Source organism: Pristis pectinata, chromosome 25 (genome assembly GCF_009764475.1).
Source record: "Pristis pectinata isolate sPriPec2 chromosome 25, sPriPec2.1.pri, whole genome shotgun sequence".
Classification (NCBI taxonomy): domain Eukaryota; kingdom Metazoa; phylum Chordata; class Chondrichthyes; order Rhinopristiformes; family Pristidae; genus Pristis; species Pristis pectinata.
In genome coordinates this window covers 2,813,578-2,833,727 of record NC_067429.1, presented here as the reverse complement: position 1 = coordinate 2,833,727, position 20,150 = coordinate 2,813,578, and the positions used below count along the sequence as shown (strand labels likewise).

Genomic DNA, 20,150 nt, shown 5'->3' with positions numbered 1-20,150 from the left:
CCATTTCCAGTAATTTAAGGATTTTATGTAAATTTATGGTTTTTAAAAGTATGTTTTTTTTAATTATTCAGGACTATTTGAAATGGTTTGAAGTGTCCGTGATTATCATTCATAAACAAATCAAAATTCTGGTCACCCCATTACAGGAAGGATGTGGAGGCTTTGGAGAGGGTGCAGAAGAGGTTCACCAGGATGTTGTCAGGATGGCAGATGCTATAAGGAAAGGCTGGACAAACTTGGGTTGTTTTCTCTGGAGTGTCAGAGGCTGAGGGGAGACCTGATAGAAGTTTATAAAATTATGAGAGTCACAGATAGACTTGAAAATCGGTATCTTTTTCCCGGGGTCAAAATGTTCAGTACCAGAAGGAATGTATTTAAGGTGAGAGAGGGAAAGTTCAAAGGAGGTGTGCAGGGCAGGTTTTTTACACAGAGAGTGGTGGGTACCTGGGGTGGCGGTGGAGGCAGATACGATAGAGGCATTTAAGAGGCTCTTAAATAGGTACATGGATGTGCAGAGAATGGAGGGAGATGGACCATGTGCAGGCAGAAGGGATTAGTTTAATTGTCATTAGCTTAATCAGTTTGGCATTACATTGTGGGCTGAAGGGTCTGTTCCTGAGCCGTACTGTTCTATGTTCAAAAGTCCTGGAGATCAGCAGGCTGACAAAATGTCATCAGGGTAATCTGGGGGCGGGGCTTCAGGGTCTGCCACCTGAGGCCTAGTGGTCATTCAAGGCCCCCTCCAGCTCGCAAGAGCACTCTTGGTTACAGGTGACCAGCTCAGCCAGGCCCCTATCTGGATCCGATTGGCATCAATAGGATAGATGGAGTGTTTTTCCCAGGGCAAGAGAGTCTAGAACTAGAGGGCACAGGTTAAGGTGAGAGGGGAGAAATTTAAAGGAAATCTGAGGGCTAGGTTTTTCACACAGTGAGTATATGGGACGAGCTGCCAGAGGAAGTGATGGTGGAAACAGATAAAATTGCAATGTTTAAAAGACATTTGGACAGGTACTGGGATAGGAAAGGAGTGGAAGAGTATGGCCCTAATGCGGGCAAATGGGATTAGCGTAGCTAGGCAACATAGTCAGCATGGACAAGGTGGGCTGAAAGGATCTGCTTCTGTGCTGTACGTTTCTATGATTCTATGACAGATGGACACCATAGGGGAGCTGGCGGGAACCAGGATGAGATGACCCATCACTTCAGGTTGCTGGCCTTTCGTTAGAACCTGTGACCTCAATGGTTCAGGTAATGTGGCTCAGTGGAAGGAAGCGGAGTTGCTGGCTGACAGATGTTTTTGTGACTGGACCCAGTTATCAGCGGTGTGCCAGGGCTTTCGGTTCTTGCTCCTGTGCTTATTGTTGTGACGCATTCATGATTCAGATCTCAATGTCGAGAAAGAAGTTTCAGAAGCTGGCTGTGTGGTTGGCAGATTGGAGGGGAAGTGAGGAAATCTTCTTTCACCCGGAGGGTGGTGGGGTCTGGAACTCACTGCACGAAATGTGTTGAGAAACCCTCACCACATTTAAACAGGACTTGGGTGTGGAATTGGAGACCCGTGATCTGTAGGGCTACAGACAGTGTTGGCAGGTGGGATAAGGCTGGATGGCTCTTTTTTGACCAGATCAGACATGATAGGCCAAATGGCCTCCTTCTGTGTTGTAAATGTTCTGCGGTTCTTTACATGGTCCTGAACCTGAAACAGTCGCTCTCCAGGGCTGCTAATTGACATTCTGAATGTTTCCATCTACATTTTTTAGTTGATTTACGAAGAAATTGCAAGCAACAGTCCTTTTGCAACAGGCGTTATTCACAATAACATCATAGTTCTTAGACTGTGCTTAGCATAGTTGGAGCCAGTCCAGAGATAACACCTCTGCTGAGAAGCATTGCCTCCAACAAGTGGTTTCTTTACTCCCTCGGCCGGCTTCGCTCCGCATCCTGTTGGAGACTGAGTTGTCCACTTACTCATTTCTTTCTCAAATGGAAACAAGATGGAGCGAAGTTACTTTTGCAAGACACAGGAAATATGGCCATCCTGCCTGATTTCTTTTAAATTGACTGCCAAGAAACACGGGAGGACACTGCCGATCGAGCCGAGGCATGTCCTTCAGAGGAGCTCTTGATTAGCCCATCCTCCTCTTCTGTTGCAAGTTTATTTCCTCTTCAACATATCTCAATACGCACTGAAAGCTTCCTTTGAGCCTGTGTCCAATGCCCTTTTAGGCAGCATGTCCCAGATGGCAACAGCTCTCTGCACTTAAAAGAAGTTTCTTTTAAACTGCAAGAGAGTAGAGGGATCTGGGGAGAGGGCAGGAAGGTAGTGGTGAGGCCAAGATTGTACTGGCTGTGACCACAAAGGTTGGTGGTTTTGTGGATAGTGTAGAGGATTGTCGAAGATTGCAGAGGGACATTGATAGGATGCAGAGCTGGGCTGAGAAGTGGCAGATGGAGTTCAATCCGGAGAAGTGTGAGGTGCTACACTTTGGAAGGACAAACTCCAAACCAGAGTACAAAGTTAATAGCAGGATTCTTGGTAGTGTGGAGGAGCAGAGGGATCCAGGGGTCCATATCCACAGATCCCTGAAAGTTGCCTCACAGTTGGGTAGGGGAGTTAATAAAGCTTATGGGATGTTAGCTTTTATAAGTCGTGGGATCGAGTTTAAGAACCACAAGGTAATGATGCAGCTCTATAAAACTCTGGTTAGACCACACTTCGAGTACTGTGTCCAGTTGTGGTCGCCTCATTATAGGTAGGATGAGGAAGCGTTGGAAAAGGTGCAGAGGAGATTTACCAGGATACTGCCTGGTTTAGGGAGTATGCATTATGAGAGACTAAGGGAGCTAGGGCTTTACTCTTTGGAGAAAAGGAGGATGAGAGGAGACATGATAGAGGTGTACAAAATATTAAGAGGAATAAATGAGTAGACAGCCAGCGCCTCTTTTCCAGGGCACCAATACTCAATACAAGAGTGCATGGCTTTAAAGTAATGGGTGGGAAGTTAAAGGGAGATATCAGAGGAAGGTTTTTTACCCAGAGAGTGGTTGGTGCATGTAATACGCTGCCTGGGGCGGTGGTGGAGGCAGGTACATTGGTCAAATTCAAGAGATTACTACGTAAGCATATGGAGGAATTTAAAATAGAGGGATATGTGGGAGGAAGGGGTTAGGTAGTCTTAGGCGAAGTTTAAAGGTCGGCACAACATTGTGGGCCGAAGGGCCTGTATTGTGCTGAACTGTTCTATGTTCTATGATCCCATTGAATGGTGGAGCAGGCTCGAGAGACTGACTGGCCAACTCATGATCTCTATGTTCATGTTACATAGCTGGAGTCATGAAGTCATACAGCATCAAAACGGGCCATTTGGCCCACTATATCCACATCAACCAGTGGACACCCTTCCGTATTAATCCCATCTTCCTGCACTCGGTCCACAGCCTTTTATGTTTGGACAATTCAAGTGCTCATCTGGATACTTTTTAAATGCTGTCAGTGACTCTGCTTCCACCACTCTCTCGGGCAGTGTGTTCCAGGTACTCCCCACTCTCTGGGTGAAGATCATCTCCCTCAGATCCCCGCTCTTCCCCTTACCAAGATTTATGGTAAACTTTTGTCCTCTGGTTTTATCTACCTCTGATATGGGGAGATGTTTCCTGCAACCTACTTTATCTGTACCCCTCATTATTTCACATACCTGGATCCTGTCTCTTTTTAATCTCCTCCGCTCCAGAGAGAAGAGACTGCCCCATCTCTCCTCATAAATGAAGTGCTCCATCCCAGGCACCATCCTGGTGAATCTCCTCTGTGTCCTCTCTCCCTGTTGTTCCTCCTGTTCATGACCATTCACTGCTGGAAGCAGTCTCTCCGTATTTATTCTAATCAAGGCCATCAAGGTTAGGTGGCACAGTAGTGTAGCAGTTAGGTAATGCTATTACAGTGCCAGCAACCCAGGTTCGACTCCGCCGCTGTCTGTAAGGAGTTTGTACGTTCTCCCCGTGTCTGCGTGGGTTTCCTCCGGGTGCTCCGGTTTTCTCCCACATTCCAAAGACGTACGGGTTAGGAAGTTGTGGGCATGCTATGTTGGCGCCGGAAGAGTGGTGACACTTGCGGGCTGCTCCCAGCACATTCTCAGTAACGCAAAAAGATGCATTTCACTGTGTGTTTCGATGTACATGTGAGTAATAAATAAATACCTTAAGATTTGGGAGACGTCAATCAGTTCTTCATTTACCCTGGTGAACCTCTTCTGCACCCTCTCCAAAGCCTCCACATCCTTCCTGTAATGAAGGAACTGGAACTGCACACAATATACCAAACGTGGCCTAACCAAAGTTTTAAACAACTGCAGGACTACCCAACTTTTATACTCATCACCCTGACCGATGAAAGCAAGTATGCGATATGCCTTCCTCACCACCCTATCCACTTGTGTTGCCACTATCCGGGAGCTACGGACTTGGAAACAAGATCCTTCTGTACATTAATGCTCCTGAGGGTCCTGCCATTTACTATATACTTTCCTCTTGCATTTGACCTCCCAAAGTGCAACACCGCACACTTGTCCTGATTAAACTCCATCTGCCATTTTTCAGCCCATATCTCCAACTGATCCATATCCCACTGTATCCTTTGACAACCGTCCTCACTATCCACAACTACACCAATTTTGCATCTTCTGCAAACTTACTAATCAGCCCACCTACATATAAGATAAGATCTCTTTATTAGTCACATGTACATCGAAACACACAGTGAAATGCATCTTTTTGCGTAGAGTGTTCTGGGGGCAGCCCGCAAGTGTCGCCACGCTTCTGGCACCAACACAGCATGCCCACAACTTCCTAACCCATATGTCTTTGGAATGTGGGAGGAAACCGGAGCACCCAGAGGAAACCCACGCAGGTACAGGGAGAACGTATAAGCTCCTTACAGACAGTGGCCGGAATTGAACCACATCAAATCAAGTCAAGTTTATTGTCATGTGCACAAGTACGGTAAGGTACAGGTACAATGAAAAAACTTCCTTGCAGCAGCATCACAGGCACATAGGTACAGACAACACACAGAACATATTATAACAGACAGTGGAAAGAAAGGACTGTGCAAAACAAGACATTAGGGGAAAAAAACACAATTGGAGACAAGTCCACGGCAGTGCAAGAGGTGGTCCGCAGTATTCCATTGCCGGGGTAGGGTTAGAGTTATGCAGGTCAGTTCAAAAACCTGCTGGTTGTAGGAAAGTAGCTGTTCCTGAACCTGGTGGTGTGGGACTTCAGGCTTCTGTACCACCTGCCCAGTGGTAGCTGTGAGAAGATGGTATGGCCCAGATGGTGGGGATCCTTGATGATAGATGTCACTTTCCTGAGACAGTGTCTCCTGTAGATGCTGTCAGTGGTGGGGAGGGCTGTGCCCATGATGGACTGGGCTGTGTCCACTACTATCTGCAGCCTCTTACTTTCCTGTGATTTGGAATTGCTGTACCAGGCCGTGTACATATCACAAACAACGGAGGTCCCAGCAGTGAGCCTTGTCAGCAAATGAAGCAGCCCATGCCTGCAGGCAGCAAGATCTGGATATTATGCAGGCATGTGCTGGAAACGGCAAATAGCACTTACATCACAAATGTGCCAGGCAACAAGAGAGAGTCTGTCCAATTACTCTGGACATTCACTGGTGTTACCACAACTTCCCCACCATCAATATCATTGATCAGAAACTGGGTCACCCACTCAAAGTAATTGGACACAGCCATGGCAGAGCAGCCCACCTGATTGGCACCCAATCCATCACCATTAACATTCACTTCTCCCACGAAAGGGTGCAGTGTGCACCGTCTACAACGTGCACTGCAGTTACTTGCCCCAGCCACTCTGTCAACACCTCCCAAATCCATGACCCCTGCCACCTGGAAAGATGAGGGCTTCAGGCATGGGGAACACCACCACCTGCAGGTTCCCTTCCACATTGCACACCATCCTGACTAGGAAATATATCACCGTTCCTTCATCATTGCTCGGTCTATATCCTGGTACCCCCTTCCAAACAGTGCTGCGGGGGTCTCTTCACCAGAGCAGCTCAAGATGAATGTTCCAGAAGAGCTTTCCCATGGGCATTGAGGGATGGTCAATAAATGCTGGAAACCCCCACATTTCATAAACAAAGAAAGCAAAAGGCTTCAGAGGCTGAGTGGCCTGATCTTATTCTTGTGGTTACCAGCCAGTTGGGCTGAATGGGGTCTTCCTGTACAGCAATTCTAATGCGTGATGGGTGCAGTGCTTAGCTCTCTCTCCTGGGCTTGTGATTGCTCGGATTGTAATAGAAATCACATGGCTGTCGCATCAAGTCAGGGCCAGGTAACCACTCACGGTGATGATTGGTGTGGGCAACTCAAGCCCCTTCTTGCTGGGCTAGGTTTCATCTCTCACTGTTGTAACAAATACAAGCCAGAATGGGAGGGATTATTGCAGCCCGTCTCACTTTGCCCAAAAGTCCTCAGTCAATCCAATATAAGCTAGAGACACAGACCATTCAGCACCATGAATCCATGCCATTGTTTGTCCTCCGCTCAAACCTCCTTTCCAAACACAGGGCATTTCTCTGCCAGCTCTGCGTCGGTGTATTTAGTGGGCCGATTTGCCTCCGGAGCCTACACACACATCCGTCTTTCTCCCTTCGATCAGCTCCCATTCTCATCTCGAGATGATGGGTCTTATGGAGACTGATCAGTCTCTGCTTTATCTCCCAATGGCGCAGCCAGTGTTGAGCAGAAACTGGGATCTACCAAAGAGCTTTAAAGAGGCTGATGCCTCCCCTAAATGAATCATCCCTCTGTCTACATTTACGTTTGAAGAATTGCCATGTGTGGTAAAGGATATGCTGTAGCTGCACGCAACGCGCTACTCAAGGAACACATGGAGGCAGAGAGTACTGAACTCAAAAACCTTTACTGATTCCAAAAAGCGCGCGAAAACTCCCTATCCAAGGGCCCCTGCGACCCGTGGGGCAGAAGTGACATCCGACTGTCCCCGGAGGGTCCGCCCCGAGCGGGTAGTTCAAAACGCGCTATCGCATGTCTGCCCGCAGCTCCCGATGGCGGTTCAAGTCCCGCGTGTGCGGGCCGCCACAATGCGTTCCAAAATATAATTAAACCTGACATCAAAACCATCTTTTGTAGTATGACTCCTCAAAACTCAGTCAATGCAAGGGTTAAGGAATTGAAGAAGTCGTGGTTATTCATCTTATGAAGAGTTTTGCTGGGGATTTGTAAAGGATGTTTTGCATTTCAAATGAGGTCAATTAGCATTCATTTGCATATGCAGATGAGTTTCAGTTCGTAGTTGACGTGTGTGTCAATTGCATTTTATGAGCCTACCTTGACCATTTTAGATTTATCTAATTTTTTTGATTTGTTTGTTATGATTAATATTTTATGGAGTTCTCTGCTTTATTACAACTCCCAGCTGTACAATAATTGCAGGACAGGTTTGATGCAGGCAGCATGTATCAGGAAAATGCGAGCCTGGGAGACCTGGCTCCAAAACACTCCAGCAGAATTTCAATTACTCAAGTCCTCGCAAAACTTTCACAAGCTAGATTTGATTGCAAATATGTTTAAACCAGTGACTATACATTGTTCTCAACTGCAGTAATGTTCTAGGCAGACTCGCAGTCCTGGATTTGAGAATTACTGCGAGAAGCTCTTGTTCTTATTCTAACCCTCTGCTCTAACTCTCATCAGTTCCCATTCCCCAGTGACCTCCTGTACCTACTGAACTGATACCCACCCTGTCAGTGCCTCAGCTTTAATCACTCTCATCCCTATGTTCACATCCCTCTGTGATCTCATCCCCTCCCTGTCGCTATGACCCCCTCCAGCTCTACAACCTTCTGAGATTGCATTTCTCCAGCTCTGCCCTCTGGCTATCTCTGTTTCCCATTACTGTTCTATTGGTTACTGTCTTCAGCCACCTGGGTCCAGGGTTCTGGAATTCCCTCCCCGAACCTCTCCAAATCCCTCTCTGTTCCTTGAAGCTTCCCCCTAAAACTCTGCCCAGGTTTCTTTGGACACCAAATTTGGCATTTACTTCATGGCTTGGAGTCATAAAGTACTGTTTTTTTAATCTGCAGACTATTTGATGTAGGTCAGAGATGTTGTCCTGTGCCGTCAGCCATCTATTGCTTTGTCTGTTGATGACAGCTTTTAGGATAGTGTGGAGCACACCCCTCCATTAGCTGAGCAGAAAAATGTGCATTTAAATAGGAACCAGGATAGAGTGGCTGTGTATCAATCTCACAGTGCTGCATATTAGTGTGATAGTCCACACTTCTTCCCTGTATCTCAGGAATCATTTAAAGTTTTCAGTTTGATTCACTTTCCCTTCTCTGTGTCTAGAAGGAGGCAAGGCAGACTGTTGTCAAGAATCTGTCGGGATTTTATTGAATGATGAGACAATATTGAGGACTAATCCAAGTGTTCTGAAATTAGCCCGTATAAACATGAGTTAGCTCTTACCAGGAGCACTTGGGTTCACTTCTGGCACTGTAAGTTAAACTTAAATTGGCCTTGGTGTCGTATCGAACAGAGTTACCAGAATGGTACTGAGGTTAAAAGATTTTAAAATAAATGAGGCAAGGTTGCACAGACTGGGCTTGTGTTTCCTTCAGTGTAGGAGATTGAGGAGAATCTGGAGCTTAAGATCACTGCAGGACTTGACGTGAAAGACACTTTCTATGGGGAGACCAGGACAAGAGCCTGAACATTAAAACATGTTCAGACTGATGTCAGAAAGCACCTCACACCAGTCTTCAACTCTCCCACTGAGACTTGGATCAATACAAACTTTCCAGACCCGTGTGTTGAGGGAAAAGAGGTGATAGACTGAGGTGAGTTACAGATTGGCAAGTAGGATCATTCACATTGCCAAGAAATAGTACCCTCTAATAAGGGGGATTTAAACCAATTACCCTTTCCAAGTTTGTTCCCCCCCCCCCCCCCCTCGACACCCAGGCTACTCTGACAACATCTCCCAAATCTGTCACTTGTGCCTTTTGGAAGAACACAGCAGGTGCATGGGATACCGTTACCTGCATTCCCTCCAAGCCCCTCAACATCCAACATTTCTGTTCCTTCATCATAGCTGAGCCCACATCCTGGAGCTCCCTCCCCAGCAGCACATGAGCACCTTCACCAGTAGAACTGCAGCACTTCCAAAAGGTGGCTTCACCACCGCCACTTCTAGGGCAATTAAGGATGGGCAATAAATGTTGGCCTTACCAACAACGTCCAGATCCCAGAGCTGAGTGAAAAATGTCCTGACCTGATTGAAGGGTGGAGGGTTAAGTGACTCCTGGTGCCCCCTGGGTTCCAGTTATTAACCTGGCTGCAGGTTTTGATCAGGGGACAAGAGAGTCCTCCATGGGTCTCTGTGCAAGGGACGGTGTATCAACAGTGGTCCCAGCCCAGTCTCCCCCTCTTAATCACCTCACTAGATCCAGCTTATCGACTGGTTTGCCATTTGGAAGGGCTGCGATTCTTTTTTTTCACTCATTTTGAATAATTTTGCTAAAAGTGCCTAATTGAATTGGCCTGAGGGCTTCTTCTCTGTGCTTTATTACTCGCTGGAGTATGCAGCGGTGGAGAATGGTACAGGGCTTTTTATGCAATTTGAGAGGCAGTTTGTTGAAAAATAAATATAGATTTATGCCAACAAAAGGATTAAAAAAAGGTTTAAAGCCTTTACTCGGATCCTTATGCACGGTGTTCAGCATTATTAAGCCCTCTGGCTAGATTCTCAAATGTTGTACACAGGCTGGATGCACTCAGCTGGTAAATCAGATTTTGCTCTTGCCTGCTAATTCACTTCCATCAGGCACTGCATTGGAAGACTATTTTTTTCTCCAGATAGACAGTAGGGTGCAAGTGAAGATTCCACCACGGCAAACGGTTGGGATGTTGGTAGAAGGTTATAAGAGTTTCTTCATCGTTCATTTGAGTTCTGCCCATCCCTAAGTTGCCTTGAGGGGTGGTGGTGAGTCACCACAAGAAATCACTGCAGTCCTTTGCTGCTGTAGGTTACAGATTTCAACCCAGTGACAATAAAGGAATGGCCACATGATTCCAAGTCAGGATGGTGTGTGGAGACACAGGAGACTGCAGATGCTGGAATCTGGAGCAACAAACAATGTCCTCAGCGGGTCGAGCAGCATCTATGGGAGGAAAGAAGTTGCTAACAATTTCTGAGTTCCGCTAGTACATTGTTTGTTGCTTAGGATGGTGTGTGACTTGGAATGGAACCTGCCCTAGTTCCCAAACCCCTTCAACATTTCTCAAACATCTAGTACTCCCTTGCTGGCATTGAGGGACCCTGATGGTGGTCTGTGAACCGTGAGATCCCATAAGTGTCCAAATGGCTGGATTATCCATTCAAAATCATTCCAGAACACTGGGATCAAAGGAATGTTGGAACCCTAAAATGTCATTGGTTTATTGATGAGGTGTTTGCACTCGGGCTTTGTTGGAACTGTGTAGGAGGCTAAGGAAGGATCACATTTGATAGAAAAGAGAAGTAAAGCAGCAGGGGTCTGCAAGCTTGGGGTTCTGCTTGCAAACTGAACGGACGTGTCACCAAGCCCGCACTTTGTCTTAACAGGTCAGTGAATACATTGTACTAAGTCGAGAAAAGAAAATGAAGAGCAAAATACTGCAGACGTTGGAAATCTGAAAAACGAGAGAAAGGATGGAAATACACAATGGACCAGGCAGTATCTGTGGAGAGAGAAGAACAGAGCTTCTGAAGAAAGGTTATTGACCTGAAATGTTAACTCTGCTTATCTCTCCACGGATGCTGCTTGACCTGCTGAGTGTTCCCAACGCTTTTCTGTTTTTAGGAAAGAAATAAATCAGTTTCACCTGGTAGTAATTTGTGCGAGAGATTTAAAATGAGAGAGCATTGAGGAGCAATAGCTAGAAACAGATGGTTCACAGTGGTTGTCAGATTAGATCAAGGGAGCACAGACGGATAACTGAGAGACGTTTCAGGTGGAGAAAAAGAGAATTGATTACACGGGGAACAGCGGGGCTGGAGTTTCCGAAGCACAGACCCTTCAGTGTCTGCTGGAATTAGATGGGATTTACACCCCATAAACAATTGCTTTATTTCACCATTACTGCTCCTGGCATCACTCGTTTCCCAGTGAGATATCCAACCAAGGCCCCATGTGCTCTGGTGAGTGATGTAAAGATTCTACAGGCCACCTTAGCACAGAATTATTTCCAGTGTTCTTGTCAATATTTACAACCCCCCCCCCACCAACAAACACCAGCAAAACGGGTTCGCTGATCATTGCTGTTTGTGGGATCTTGCTGTGTGTAAATTAATGGTGGTGTTTAACAGTGATGAGAAAATGTTTCGCTGAGCTTATTGGGCCGTCCTGAGCAGGTGAAAGGTGCTAGATCAATGCACGTCTTGCTTTTTCTTATCCTGTCAGCGTAACAATAATTATCCCCCCCCCCCCACCCGTCACCCCCATTCCTGAGAGGAATCATGTTGTTCCTGAGGACAGTCGAGTTCTTCTGTCATCGGACAGGTTTGGCTCAATGTGATACGTTTGCCTTTGACCAGCCTGCTGTCAGATGCAGGGTGCAGTTCCACATGAAGAACCAATTACCTTGACCATCCCACATTTCAACAGCTCTGTGGTTGGTGGACGTGCCTTTGGCTGTGTCAGCCCCAGGATCTGGAATTCCCTTCTATAACCCTCCACTCTCCCATTCCTTATGACATTCCTCAAAACCTCGCACTTCAACCCAGGCTTTGCACCAGTTCCAGCATCTCCACATGAAGCTTAGCATTCCTCTGGACTGCTGCTTTGCTAAAGGCACTACATAAATTCAATGAGTTGTTGTTGTATTATGCACACATTCTGGTACCTGTGTCACCAACCCCATGACGTTGGGGCCCCATCGTTTCGTCCTGTGAGATTGCTTTCGGCCTGTTTCCAGGCTCCAGAATTGGCTATCAATAGCTTTCTTGGGAGAAGAGCCAGATCCCAGTGGCAGCTTGTCCACCTGGACCCAGGACCCAGATTAGGGTTGGTGGGTGTACTGAGGAGCAGAGTGGGACCTGCAGTGAATCCACTCACTGAACTGTTCTTCCACCAAACCCAATCATCGGACATCCAGTCCACAGCCCCCTGACTTCATCATCGCCTCCCAAGGTGCTTCGTTTGAGAGATTTTGACCCAAACATCTTAAGAGTCATAGAGTGATACAACATGGAAACAGGCGCTTCGGCCCATCTCATCGATGTCAGCCAAGGTGCCCACCTGAGCAAGTCCCATTTGCCCACGTTTGGCCTGTATCTCTCTAAACCTTTCCTTCCATGTACCTGTCCAAGTGTCTTTTAAATGTTGTTATTGTACCCGCCTCAACTACTTCCTCTGGCAGCTCGTTTCATATACCCTCCACACTCTTCGTGAAGAAGTTGCCCCTCAGGTCCCTTATATATCTTTCCGCTCTCGCCCTAAACCTGTGCTCTCTATTTTTTGGTTCCCTTTCCCTGGGAAAAAGACCCTGTGCATTCACGCTATCTATGCCACAAATAAACAGCCAATTGACTCCAAGAGAAAATTAAAAAGACTCTTGGGACAGATACATGGGTAGGAAAGGTTTAAAGGGATATAGGCCAAATGTGGGCAAATGGGAATAGCTTAGATGTGGATCTTGGTCGGCATGGACAAATTGGGCCGAAGGGCCTGTTTCCGTGCTGTATGATTCTGCGACTCTAGGATGTTTGGGTTTCAAGGATCTTCTTTAAGGAGGAGAGTAAGGTGGAGAGGGTTAAGGAGGGATCTCCAGAGCTTGGGGCCCAGGAAGCTGAAGGCACAGCCGTCAATGGCAAAGCAATAAGAATAGGGGATGGTGAAGAGGTTGGAATTTTACAATTGTGCAGATCTTGTGGGATCAGAGGAGGTGAGAGGAATCTGAAATTGAAGATGCAAGTCTGCAAAGAAGCCTATTAATGGATGTTTAGGCAGATGCACTGCATACTGGATGCTGGGAAGTGGTCCAATCCGTTCCCTAGAACCGAGGTGCTGTGGGATCCGAACTGCGCCTGGATGTATTCAAACGAATCTGCGTCAGAGGGAGTTAAACCAGGGCTCAGGGATGGCACTAACTCTCCGTGCCTTGTCTCTGGTGTTGCCTGCTACACTCCCACTCCCTACGCAAACATGTAATCAAATTTCAAGCCTTTTTATTTTTCCCTTAAAAAATATTGTTTTTTTTCAAACCACAAGTCTTGCTTTCATTAATGACTTTTGGTGGAGAGTGTTTCACAGTATTCCATGGTGGAACAATAAAATGTCACAGGTAATAAAGTTTCCAATTTTCCCATCAGAAGTACATAAAATCTTAAAATTAAAAAAGTGAATACAAATTGACATTTATGCCTCAATGCTCAAAGCAACATCAGGTGTCTTTATAGACTGGGAAACTTAATGGATTGCTAAATCAGAAATGTTTGTTGTAATTTGCATTCCTCTGGGTACCATAACAACACTGAAAGTACTATATTTGCATATTCGCTCCTTTTTATCTGTGGCTCCTCATTGCCAGTAATTAGCTGGCATTTGCTGGCAATTCTTTTCTGATCTGCCTGATAATAAATTTTTACGCACAGCCAGTCAACCAATGCAAATTTGGAAATGCGCCTTTTAGCAAGGGATGCGCTGCTGTTAGGTTGCCCAGGGTCGGATGCCAGTATGTTGTGAATTTATCCAAAGCCCGAAGCCACCCAGATTGATTATGGATCACTTTCTGAGCTCAGGGTAGGTACTTTAGATAAATTTGCCAGGGTCAGGTTTCCACTCTGGGTCGTAATGGGCAATTTTGACCATGAATTGTGTTGGATTATCGATTCGGGTATCTGCAAATGTAAAAGTGCCCAGAGACAGCACAGTCAGGGAGTGGAACAGATCACAAGTGAATATTTCATCCTGTCTTTGCATTCCTGCACTTAAAGGTGGTAAAACTGGTGATGTAATCTCCAAAGGTGGGAATCTCCAAGGGAGTCCACTACTTCCGAGCAACCTGACTGTAAGAGCTGATGTACACCTGCCAGCTCATCGGTAAATGATTTGATGTTTAATACATGTCTGTTCATGCCCATTGGCCTGAAATCCAACTACAAATTGGTGTTTTTTAACTGGAAATTGATTTTGTCTTCTCAAGTGGAAATTGATAATGGTCACTTGCAGGTCACCTCACTCCCGTTGCCCAGCGGAGTATACCCAACGTGATGCACCTCGCCTCGATGCAATTCCCATTGATATCATTCCTCACACATCCCTCCTCTTGGAATATCACAGGGGAGCTCAGATGACTGAACGCTGGTTGTACCAGTCATTGGGCATTCCTGGAACATGCTGGGCTTCCCAGAGCAGCTTCGGGAGAGACTCGGTACATCTACACTGGCCCTCCCAACCACCCCAGACAACCAGCCACGCGGGGCTCCCTTCAGCTTCCCTCCTCCAATGCCCATCAATCAACAGCGCATCAAAAGTGCCCATTGAGGTCTCATCGGGAGCACCCACTGAACATATCCACCAAGGACATCCACTGAGCATAGCCAGCAGGAACAACCAATGGGAATGCTGTTTGGGTGCCCCAATTGAGAATGCCCAGTGACAGCTGCCATTGAACATGCCCTATGAGAGCTCCCTTCCAGTCCACCCATCAAGCAATCCATCTGACACTGCTCAGTGAGGCTTCGTTCAAGTGTGCTCAGTGAGCTCCCATTAAGCACAGCCATTGAGCGCGTCCAGCACGAACACCCATTGCTTTCAACACTCAAGCCCACACATTGAGCCAACCCTTCTGGACACACAACCAGAGCACATATTGAGAGTGCTCCCATGGTGTGTGCCCAGTGAGAGCTTGGCACATCCACCTATGCAGGCTACCCATCATGGCCATTCATTGTGAGTGCCCATTAAAAGCACCCATCAGGTTTCCCCACCTAGATTGCCCATTGAATGCCCCTCTTTCTGCCAGTTACTGTAAATCTATTCCCCCTCATTGCTGCTGCTTCCCATGTTTATCATAATCGTATTGTAGGAGGAATGTATTTATGAGCTAGGAAGCGATTGCCTTTATAACCAGAGACACAGCAAGAAATCCACTGTAAAATATTTATAAACCACTGGTTGCTCTCCAGCTGAAGTATTTTGTTCATTTCTGGCCTCTGCACTTTAGTGGGGGGGGGGGGGGGGGCGGGTGTAACCGGAGAGGGACGAATGGAAGTTTACTGCCGTGACCCCAGGGAGCTGTGGGGAGGTATGGGAAGCTGCGGTTTTTCTCCTTCGAGCTAAGCAGACTCAGGGGAGATTTGGTCAAGGGGCTTAGAGTCAGGAAGGGTTTTGATTGGTTGGACAAGGAGAAACTGTTCCCAGAGGGTCAGTGACTAAGAGACACAGTGCAATCGGCAGCAGAACCAAGGGGGAGAGGAGAGCACGTTTGTTGTGATCTGAAACACATTGCGCGAAAGGACAACGTAAACAGACTCCGAACTTTCAAAAGGAAAATGGATAAACACCAGAAAAGAAAGGACGGGATTGGTCTCTCCCCTCTTGGTCACTGTAACCCCGCCAACGTCACAACCCTCTCCAATCCTCCAGCTCTGGACATTTACCTTCCCAATTCCCACCGTGTGATGAGGTTTGTGACAGGAGCAAAAGCAACAACTTATGTCTCCCCAAAATTTAGTTAGAGAAATGGTGTTGGTATTGGTTTATTATTGTCACTTGTACCGAGGTGCAGTGAAAAACTTGTCTTGCATACCGATCGTACAGGTCAGTTCATTACACAGTGCAGCTACATTGAGTTAGTACAGAGTGCATTGATGTAGTACAGGTAGAAACAATAACAGTACAGAGTAAAGTGTCACAGCTACAGAGAAAGTGCAGTGCAATAAGGTGCAAGGTCACAACAAGGTAGATCGTGAGGTCAGAGTCCATCTCATCGTATAAGGGAGCTGTTAGATAGTCTTATCACTGTGGGGTAGAAGCTGTCCTTGAGCCTGGTGGTACGTGCCCTCAGGCTCCTGTATCTTCTGCCTGATGGGAGAGGAGAGAAGAGAGAATGGGTGGGTGGGGTCTTTGATTACGCTGGCTGCTTCACCAAGGCAACGAGAGGTAAAGACAGAGTCCATGGAGGGGAGGCTGGTTTCCGTGACGTGCTGGGCTGTGTCCACAACTCTCTGCATTCAGCCCTGGCTGTTGGACCAGCGGTGTAATGCTCGAGAAAGTGTGCTGGAGCTGGGTCAGTGGAGTACACATGGAAGTGGAGCTGTGCTTTTGGTTTTTGTGACCAAGGGGGCAACCTGTGGGAAGAACTGAGGACTGGTCCTTGGAACACTCCACAGAGTTATCCGTGTGGATGTAAATGAGAAAGGAGTTGGAGGTGATCCTCTGGTTATACACGGCTCTGTAAACGTTGGCAATGTCCGGGAATGTGGGCCCAACTGTGGAGAAGTGTTGGAGAAGGATATTGAATCAACCCTGCCAACAGTGGCAGACAGGCCCAGAGCACGAGGAAGTTACTGATTAACCCACTGAGCTCTGCGTTGAAGGTCTGGACACTACCCAAGTGCGGGAGCACGTTGTGAATCCGGGAGGGCGTTGTGAATGCTGTGACTTACTGGCTGGGCAATATGGGTGGGAGAGGACCCGCTGGGATAGAAAGTCCCCAGGCTGGAGAAACGGCTGGGAAACCTGCATCTTCCTGTGGACACAGTGAGATCTCAGTGACAGTTTGAGGATGATCTGCTCGATGAGCTCAATCCCTTCATATTCCACACCAGGGAGACATAAAAAACGCACAATTTATTTTTATTTTCGAATGCAATCATTTTCTAGCTGTGCTCCGCCAGTCTTCAGCTCTGCTCTTTCTCTCTAAACTCCCTTGAAACAGTACCAATCCTTTGGAACATTCCTTTTCCCTGTCTGTCCCACAGCTGCCCAGTCCTCCCACCTGATGGGGGTGTCCCTCCCACACCTGACGGGACATCTCTCCCAGCCTCTCCTGTGATAGGGTGTCCAACTTAGTCCTTCCCAATGGAAGATCCTACCCAGTCCTCCCACCTACTGGGGCATTTTTCCCGGTCCTCCCTCCACCTCTTGGGCATCATGCAATGAAGCATCCTGTCCAGTGCCAGTTACAAATGCGTGAACATTAGCAATTTCTCAGCTAAGTTCAGCAAGGCACGTTGCTAGTGGGACTCTGAGAAACAACACGGCCACCAGGTGTGAGCACTTTGGTGCCACTCCCTGACCATCCAAGGAGTGGGCCACCTGGATACTCCTGCCCAGCTGCTTGGTGAGTGCATTCTGAGCATTGCTGAGATTTGACAGTGCAACATCAGCCCCCTCCGTTGGTTCCCACATCTCCACCCACCCAACCCTAGCACCACTCTGTAACATCTGTGACGTGATGTCTCTCAGGAACTTTTTAGGTTGGCTCTGGTTTAGTTTACAAGAGACCAAGCAGACCTTCTGGTGAAGGGTCTCCCACGGTGGTATTGGGGAAGGAGTTCCAGGATTTAGACCCAGTGCTGATGAAGGACTGGCGATATATTTTGTCAGGATGGGGTTATGGTACTTGGAGGGGAAGGTGGTTGCTGGTGAGGGTGTTCTTTTGACCTCCTTGGTGGTAGGTGTTGAGGGTTGGGCAGTGAGGAAGGTGCAGCCTTGGTGAGGACCTGTGGCTGAGACGCAATGCTGGACGCCATGTGTGTACGATGGGATCAGGATAGTGAGGACACCTTTGGCAACTGAACAGCTCACCCACACTCAGTCCCTGGTGTCACTGATTCTGAATATCCTGATCTCACTCCAGGAAGTGGGACAATATTCCAGGAAGAGCCATTCAGGAAGGAAGGAGGGATCTGAGAGGGAGAAACCAGTGTGGAGTCTGAGGGCTGAGGAATGAGCCGAAGACTTGCATTTCCATAGCTCCTTGCACTACCTCAGGGTGGCAAGGTTCCTGGGCTGGCTTCCGGAGACCATGGCAATTGAAGCAGAGACATGCGTTTGAAGCCCACCAGCTGGGCAATTTGTACTCAAGTAATTAAATAAATATGGATTGTAAAAAAAGGATGGTCCCAGTAACAGGATCCAGGAAACTCTTGGATTATCATAAAAACCCATCTGGTTCACTGATGTCCTTGAGGAAAGAAAATCTCTCCTCACCTGCTCTGCAGGCTCACCAATGTGCTGGAATTTTAATGGTCAGGGGAGGGGCAGCAATTAAAGGCTGGCGATAAATGCCAGCTTTGCCGGTGGCATCTGTGTCTCGTATGTGGAGAGCTGGTGAAGCCATGTTGTAATGTAGGAGAACACCAGCCAACTGTGCACAGCAAAATCCACAGACAGTGACTTAATAATGATCTGATCATCTGCTTGCATTGTGTTGGTTCAGAGGGAAAGAGGGAGAGTTTTACAAAACTCACAGCATGATAAAAGGCCACAGCTATTGGCCTCAGAAGAGCTCTCCTGCTCATTTTCAAAGTCATGCCCTTCACAGGACCCTGGAGAGTATTGTAGAGCAGGGAGACCTGGGGGTGCAGGTACGTGGTTCCCTGAAAGTGGCGACACAGGTAGACAGGGTGGTGAAGAAGGCGTTTGGCATGCTTGACTTCTTCGGTTAGGGCATTGAGTACAAGAGTGGCGACATCACATTACAGCTGGACAAGACATTGATGAGACCGCACTGAGAGTGTGTGTGCAGTTTTACTCATCCATCTACAGGATGGGTGTCCTTAAGCTGAGAAGAATGAAGAACAGATTCACGAGGACATTGCAGGGACACAAGGGCTTGAGCTATAAGGAGAGACTGGACAGGCTGGGACTTTTCCCTGGAGCAAAGCAGGCTGAAGGGTGACCTTACAGAGGTTTATAAAACCATGAGGGGCATAGATAATGTGGATGGTCACAGTGTTTTTTCCCAGGGCAGAGGAGTCTAAAACTAGAGGACACAGGTTTAAGGTGAGAGGGAAAAGATTTAAAGGGGAACTGAGGGGTGAATTTTTCACACAGAGGGTGGTGCCAGAGGAAGTGGGAGAGGAAGGTTCTAAAAGCCATTTAGATAGGTGCATGGATCGGAAAGGTTCAAACAAATGGGACGAGCTCAGGTAGGCACCTTGGTCGGCATAGAGAAGTTGGGCCAAAGGGCCTGTTTCGGTGCTGTATAACTCTATGACTCTCTGCCCTGGGACCATCTGAGAGAGCCTTGTCTTTGCGCCTCTGACAGTGCAGCAGTCCCTCAGCACACCCCCTTCCCGTTGCTGTTGCCAGGTTCTCGGAATAATTCTTCCTCTCTCAGTTATTCCATTATTATCACATCAGCATTTCTTTTAGCACCACTTCAGTTTGCACTGCAACCTTTGCACCGTTCTGCTGTTTTTGCACTTGTCATTATACTTATCGTTGTATTTATTATTACCATTATGTACGCTGGTTAATCTGTGAGCTTGATGCAAGCAAAGAATTTCTGGTGAATGTGACGCTAAACTAATCTAAATCTGAACCTTGTGGCTGTTGGCCTGGACTCTGCCCCACTGACTGTTGGGTGAGGCTGCTGTCCACACCAGGAGTCGCATAATATTACACAGAAGCCACAAGGCACATCTCCCACTGCCTGCAAGAGCTCCGTGCATACAATAGCGTGCTTCTACTGGAGCACACAGCTAACAGCAACCTCCAGAAGCTGCTCCTTCCTCTCCCACACCATCCCCTGCACACTCCAACTCCTTCCATTGTGTGAAGCCAAGTTTCCACTGCACTGAAACACTAGTGCTTCCCTGAGACTCATTTCCATTTCTTCCTGGGGAAATGGCCAGCACAGCCCTTGGTTTGTGTTGTTTGAAACCAGGAAGACAAGTGATTCTTCACGCAAGGGAAAAGTGAAATGCAAAATTCCAGTGGTGGGGTGGGGGGGGGGATTGGTCTTTGTAATTGACCAGTGTTTAAGGTACAGTGCTCCTTCCGATGCACCACAGAATGCCAAAGGCTGCTATGGGCTGCAGGAGAGAGGATTCCTTTGTAAATATTGCCATTCCTACATAATGCACTGACAGATCTGAGTCTAGATGGG

The 20,150-nt window shown here is 47.4% G+C and overlaps 1 protein-coding gene across 2 annotated transcripts in view; it reads left to right on the top strand.

Annotated features, from left to right (window-relative positions):
- skap1 (src kinase associated phosphoprotein 1) overlaps positions 1 to 20,150 on the top strand; it is a 336,434-nt gene that overhangs the window by 234,659 nt on the left and 81,625 nt on the right. The window lies entirely within an intron of this gene.